Here is a 7,519-nt window from a genome sequence, read left to right as displayed (position 1 = left end):
TACGAACATGAAATACCAAACTAAAATATTCGTTGGTTTTCAACGTCTGAATTCATGGCGCAGCCTCCCCTTCTGTGAGAAAATACATATTTCTTTATTAAGAGAGTCAATCTTTCAGAGATATTAAGCCAACTGGGTTGCCCTATAAATACCACCCAAGTGTTCCTGTCTATGCACCACAAAGTCATTCCTGCTTCAATCAGTTGCCTACCAAAACAAGAAAACCTCACACTACTAAGTGTTTGTTTTCAGTGTCATCTCTTCTCATGGCCGGAAAAGACAGAATCCTCGTATTGGGACCGACAGGGGCCATTGGAAGACACATAGTGTGGGCAAGTGTGAAGGCGGGGAATCCAACGTATGTGTTGGTCAGGGACACTCCAGCCAATGTTAACAAACCAAGGCTCGTCACAGCTGCAAATCCTGAAACCAGGGATGAACTCCTTCAGAACTTCCAAAATTCTGGAGTTTTTCTAATCCAAGTACCTTCCTTCCTCTCTTCATTTCTTTCTTACCATTTTCTCTTTTCACACCATTAATCATACCACTCCTTTCTCTCTCCAGGGAGACATGAACGATCATCAGAGTCTCGTCAACGCCATCAAACAGGTTGACGTCGTCATCTGCTCCTTCGGGAGACTACTCATAGAAGATCAGGTCAAGATCATTGCAGCAATCAAAGAAGCTGGAAACGTCAAGGTATGCCTCTCTTGCTCATCAAAATAAAATCTTCTAAATAACCACATTTTCCATACTAATTTCATTCCTCGACAGAGATTCTTCCCATCTGAATTTGGACTGGATGTGGATCGTCACGATGCAGTTGAACCAGTGAGAGAAGTTTTTGAGGAAAAAGCAAAAATCCGGAGAGTAATCGAAGCCGAGGGAGTCCCTTACACTACCTATGCTGTCATGCTTTTACCGGTTACTTCTTACGTAACCTGGCACAGATTGATATCACTGTTCCTCCTCGGGACAAGATATTCATTCAAGGAGATGGAAACGAAAGGTAGTCATAGTGTAAACTTCAATTTTAGTTATAAACAAAACAGTTATAGACAAAGTGAATTGTTCAAGGAGTACATATATACATAATATTGTTAATGGTTTCAGGTGCATATGTGACCGAGGCTGATGTGGGAACTTACACAGTGGAAGCAGTGAATGACCCTAACACATTGAACAAAGCCGTGCATATAAGACTTCCTGCAATTATTTGACCTTAAATGAGATTGTGTCTTTGTGGGAGAAAAAGATTGGAAAGAGTCTTGAGAAAATCTATGTTCCAGAGGAAAAGGTTCTGAAGGATATTCAAGGTAAGTAATTTAACAAATTCATTTTCTGTAGGGTAGGATATGAGTATATCCTTTGATATGCTGGTTTGTGAGATAAAGCATGTAATTGTTTTATTTTTCTTTTGGTTGAGTGCAGAGTTGTCTTTCCCAAATAATTACCTGTTAGCATTATATCACTCACAGCAGATAAGGGGAGATGCAGTGTATGAGATTGATCCCACCAGAGACGTCGAGGCTTCTGAGCCTATCCTCATGTCAAGTACACCACCGTAGATGAATATTTGAACCAGTTTCTCTGATTTCTCAAATTTGAGGAACAAATGCAATCTTATGATGCCTATGCAAAATGCCCAATAAGACTAATGATGTCGTTTTCCCTTTTTTATTATTCTCTCCAAATTCCTTCGTTTATCTAATTATTCAGCCATTTATATTAATGCATCTTCTTTTGGCCAAAAGAATAGCAAAACTGTAATCAGGAGTCAAAAGTTACTGTTTTCAAATACTTTACATCATTCTTGGATGATTGCGTGTTATTTTATGCTTCGTTTGGTGAGTGGCTCTCAAAAGGATTTCAAGCCCATAAAACAACACTTTGGTTCTACGAGATTGATAAGGAAAAATAAAAAATAGTACAAAAATATACACTTCATTAGAAAGAAATATGTCAAAATATAACTGACTGAAAAGCATCATATGTGATTTAAGTTGAATTAAGTTTCTGTAATTGGACGAATCTTACCCCTAATAAGTATTCTATTAGCTTATCTCTTCCCTACAATTTTTTATGTGGACTATTACTCACCATCATTGGCAATAATATTTCTAGCAACTGAACTTTTAACCTTTATTATAAACGTACAAATATAGGGAAATTAAATTTGATAACTTAATTTCTTTTATAATTTTTGGAAACGTAATAAATATATTCAAATAATATTAATTTAAATTATTCCTGTTAGAGTGTAAATTAATGATAAAAATGTACAAACATGCCAGACATTATCCAAAGTACGTAGGGGAAAATATCAAATATGGTTTAAGGCGAAATTTGACTTATAGTTACTGTAGGAATCTTACTCTAATAAGTTATTTTGATAGCTTAGATTGTCTTAATATTCTTGGGAATTTCTTGCAACTTAATTTTCTTATCCTTTATTATTGAGATGGCATACAAACATCATGTGCGATTCTTTCTTACTCTACTTTTTGTGTGCAAATGTTGCAGGGATAAATTTATTTTGTTGTTTATTAAGAAAAACAATGTCGTAAAATAAAACTCATCAAGCCAAATGCAACATATTAAATAACTTTGATTCAGAGTAGAATTGACAAATGAAACTGACACTAGTGCACAGTTAAACGAATTGGCACCGGTTATTTTTGGCCATAGACGTCGGTTTGGAAACCGAGGCATATGTAGACAAGATAAAAAGTCATTGCGTTTCGCCTCGGTTTTCTTTAACAGAAGCAATACCTAGGATTCGACTCGGTTCTCTTTGAATCGAGTCATATCAGTTCTTCCTGGTTTCAGATTGGGTTCTCTTTGAACGCCGTCACCGACCCCACCAAACTCAGTCAAACAGAAAACCACCAGCCGCAGCTTCGACGGCGGTTGCACCGGAACACCACCCAGCACCAGAAAGTCGTTGATCGTGTTCCTCTGTCAGAAGAAAAGTGAGGCCAGCGCCGCCACCCACAGGAACGCCAAGAGGGTCTTGTGAGAAGCGAAAGGTGGCGTTTTGGGGTTGAGGAGGAACCACCCGAGTACCCGAGGAGGAGCCCTTGCGCCCTTGCGCCTCCGCCTCCGCCTCCGCCGCAAGAACAAGAACGGCCACCGCGCCCTTTGCCCCCGTTGCGTCTCCAACGCACCTCCCTCTCTACGACGCAAAAGAGAAATCCCTCTTTGTGCTGATACAAACGCCCCCCTTAATTTGGGTTATCTAATACAAAAATCAGAAAATAAAAAAAGAAATTAAAAGCTTTTTGTGCTGTGGAGGATGAAGAAAGGTCGTGGAGAAGGAAGAAGAAAGCTATCGATGCTCGAGAAGGAAGAAAAAACCTTATTCGTGTGGCGTGAGAAGATGAAGATGGTGGTCGCGACGTCCATGGAGTTTGGACGAGAACGAAGGCGCTGTGGTGGCGGCTTGCGGGTTTGCGCGTGGTGGCCGGCGGCGTGGTTGAACGGCGGTGCTTGCGACGACCGTAATGGCTGGTGATGGTGGCGGCCTGATGATGCGGTTTGGTGGAGAGGAGAAATCGTGACGGAGGGAGGCAAAGATGAGAGCGAGAGTGCGAGAGATGAGAGCGAGAGTGCGAGAGTGTGAGAGAGGTTTTTTTATTTTAACCTAAGGGTACTGCCTCGGTTATATTTAAAACCGGTGCCTAAACCCTTTAAGTGCATCAGTTACACAGCGAACCGGTGCCTAAACCATTTAAAATTTATATTATATGCCTCGGTTGGCCTTCTACTCGAGACAGTAACATCTATAGGCATCGGTTCAAATATAACTGAGGCATATAACTGCTCAATATTTACCGAAATGCCACCGCACTTTTATACGCTTCGGTTTCAGTAGAACGGAGACGTATATAGCGCGTTAAAAAAGCTTTTTTTTACTAGTGTGAATTAAAATTCACTCAAACACCCATACACTTTTTATGCTTTTTGTGAAGCATGGTTTGTTTAAAAAAATAAGTTTTTATATTTCTTAGTTGTAGCCATCATTTACAAGTATGTGTATTATTTCGAAGCTTATGTCCTATAGTTAAATCTTAACATCTCGCCACACAATCTTTCTACAATCGAGTAATTATTGGTATTATCACCTGCACAACTTATTTATGCTTATAAACAGAATGAATAACTTTGATATTATACTACAATACCAGTTACTATAGTTTTAGAACTCAAAAATCTCATAAATTGCATACTAATATATTATACCTCTAATGTAAAACTAATCATATCCTGCAATTGAATCTTAACCCGATCTACTAAAAGAAACAGTGACAGAACATTAATGTTACTTTATTGAAAAATAATTTTTTGACATACCTACATATTTACATTTATTTGACACTATCTTTATTTATTTTTTTAAATTATAAAATTTTATATTTTTATGATTATTTTATCTTTAATTCTGTGTCAAATGTAAAAGTGTGTCATTTGCTCTATTTTAGTCGAAGAACTTTTACCAAGTTGAAATATACAGTAAAAGTGCTCCTTTTGTAGAAAACACAAAGCACAAGTAACTAACCAACAGAAAGACAACACAAATGCTGCTTTTATTGAATCGGGTGCAGTAGTTTATTGGCAGCTACGCATTTCCATAGATTTCAGACGAACGCATTCAAATAGTTGTCGGCGGTATTGTATTTGACCTTCGGGATAAATTTCCGAAGCTTCCACGCTGAAAGAAGGGTCAAGCTCATAGTTGGAAGTAACTTCCCTAACCAGCATTGCATGGCATATTGCTAAAATGAAATTGGAAGGGAAAAGAGACTCTGCACAGAAAAATAAGATCACAACAAAAGTGTAAAAGCATTGCATTGAATTCACTGGACAATTTAAATATTGATCAAGTAACTTGATTCATTATGGTCACAGAGAGTATATACACTGACCCTGGATGTTCTTAAGAAGTTGGTCTTCTGTCTTGACAAGAAAAATCTTTCTGAGAAATAAATTCTGTAATATGACTTGTAGTTTATATATATTAAGCAATACAAGAATTATTTATCATTTGACATGACCTTCAACTATGTTCATTAATTATATTATTACATATGTTTTAATCATTATTATTAGAAACATTGACAACTTCTACAATTAATTTTCTAAGACAATTAATTTAACAACTTGACACTACTCATATTTAAGTTTACACAACAAAATCCTTTTTTTCCTTAAACTTAAACGTTTCTGAGTTCTTTTTTGTCGTTGTGGCCAACTTGTTTCACACACGAATTTTTTTGTTGGACTTTTCTTTCTCTTTTTCCTTTCCACGACTTCTACCACCAAGATCGCTTATACTTCTTTGGTATCAACTTATGCTTTGAGTGTTCTGAGTTTCTCCCTTTATTTGGAGTAGTTTATCAAGTAACTTTTGCTTCTTTTTTTAGCTGCTCATGAGCCTCAAGTGACCCAACAAGCTCTTTAATTAAGAGCATTGACAAACCATTGGATTGTTCAATGACATATACTATATTCTCACAGTTGTTAGTTAACGACCTTAAAATTTTCTCCACCACTCAGCAATTGGGAAGTGTTTCACCATTCCTTCCAAGTTGATTCATCATGGTCTCAAAATGAGAGACGGACTTGGTAACTCCTTCAACTTCTTTCATCCTCATGCTTTCAATCTTGTTTTTTAGAGTTCGAAGTCTGATCTACTTTACATGATTGTCTCCTTTTATAGGTTTTCTCCAATATATCTCATGCTTCTTTTGAAAATTTAACATTTGTTATCTTCTCCAAATTGGACTCATCGATAACTTGATACAACGAGTGTATATATGGTTGGTTTGTCCTTCACTTTTGTGATGCTCTCAACACAACAAGTTAAGCAATTGTCTAATCTTCAATGTTTGATGGTTTTTGGTGTCATTTTCAACTACTTCCCATACTTTTTGGAAACCGATGAGAGTTTTATAAACAAACTCCAATCAACAAAATTAGTTTTCTTCGTCAATTGTGACAAGAACGTGTGAAATGTAATAGAAAATGTGTTAGATATGGATAATGTACTATATATATTCTATTCAAAAAAAATATATTCATTCTATTATCGGTTCGATATCTATAAAAAAATATTTATGAATTTTTTTATACTATTCATGTAAACTATATATATATATATATTCAAATATTTGTCCGTCTATTATCAAATAAATATTTTTATTTATCATTCGTAAATATTCATGGATTTTATGTGCATGTACATATTTTTTTTCCACTCCAGACCTGAACTATGAGCTCTGTTTTAGACTAAGCTTTCACGGATTTACTTTTGGTACTACTCCAAAAGACCTCTTACTAATTGAGGTATCTTATGTGTATATAAACTCGTATTAATCTCTTATTTTATCTCGTGAAACTTTGTACTCAAAAGAATCCGTATATTAGATGAGAAAGAAAATATTATAATAAAATATATGTGATGTATTGGATCGACGATGCGGTTTTTTTTATTGTCCTCTTCATTTATTCATTATATTATTATTGTTGACATTATTTTAGTAATGATAATTGAGTTGCTTACATAAGGAGAGGTTTTATTTTTTCTCGTTCAAACTTGACTTTGATTTGGTCGAGGTAAAAAATAACCTCAATTATTCCCTTTCAAAAAAGTAAGAATAAATTGCTAATAAAGTTAGAGCTTTCTCTTTTCAATTAGAATAAATTTTAAAACAACTCTGATAAATTTTATTTGGAAAATTTGTTAAAAATTTCATTTATAATTTACTTAGTCAAAATGAACTCCTTTTATATACTTAATAGTTTTGTTTGGAACATCTGCTGACTATGTTTTTAATGGTTACAAGGAAACTGCCAAAAATTGTTAGGACTAATGCAAAACTTTTAACCTGTCGTTCTTTGATGGTTTAATCTATGTGTATTAGTATAAGTTTTTTTACTCTGTTAATTAATCAGAAATAATCTTTAAAATGAATTACAACTTAACAAATATTCATCATGATATTCTTCTATTAGATAATGGGGTATATTTGTTTAAAATAGTCAACAAATAAATTATTTTCTTTACTTATATCATCTTCAAATCGCAAAGTTGGTAATTCATAACAGCCAACAATTCAGTTGTATATATTCTTTTCTTTATTTCTAATAATAAAATAACTAATTATTTGAATATAAAAATAATAATTAAATAATTAATTAAGTATTTGAGATACAGGTAGTTTGTGAGTTACGGGACAACTATGAGTTGCTTAATTAATGATTTTTTTTTTATGTTAGAATAAATTATAAATATTAGAATGTATGTAAAGGAATTTAATGACTGCATGATTATAAAAAGAAAAGTGACTTTATATGTAGTTATTCCATTGGTATGTGGAGAAGGGAACTGTTTAACTGGGGAAGGTGGGGAAGGTAGAAAGTAGAAGATGAAGATGAATGAATAGATGGGTTAATTAATTCTGCATATTAAATTTTAATGAATACTTAGATGCATGGCTGGTGATTATTTAATAGAAAG

General features: G+C 34.6%; 1 pseudogene across 1 annotated transcript; it reads left to right on the top strand.

Moving 5' to 3' along the window:
* Positions 1-217: 217 nt before the first annotated feature.
* On the top strand, positions 218-1,135 carry LOC148192031 (isoflavone reductase-like; annotated as a pseudogene). The gene is made up of 4 exons (XR_015782503.1): positions 218-482; positions 565-699; positions 775-1,009; positions 1,114-1,135. The product of XR_015782503.1 is annotated as an isoflavone reductase-like (transcript).
* The last annotated feature ends 6,384 nt before the right edge of the window (positions 1,136-7,519 follow it).

Source organism: Vigna umbellata, chromosome 10 (genome assembly GCF_029865625.1).
Source record: "Vigna umbellata cultivar VRB3 chromosome 10, Vumbellata_1.0, whole genome shotgun sequence".
NCBI classification, from domain to species: domain Eukaryota; kingdom Viridiplantae; phylum Streptophyta; class Magnoliopsida; order Fabales; family Fabaceae; genus Vigna; species Vigna umbellata.
Note: the sequence above shows the minus strand (reverse complement) of the source record. Positions and strands in the feature narration are given on the sequence as shown.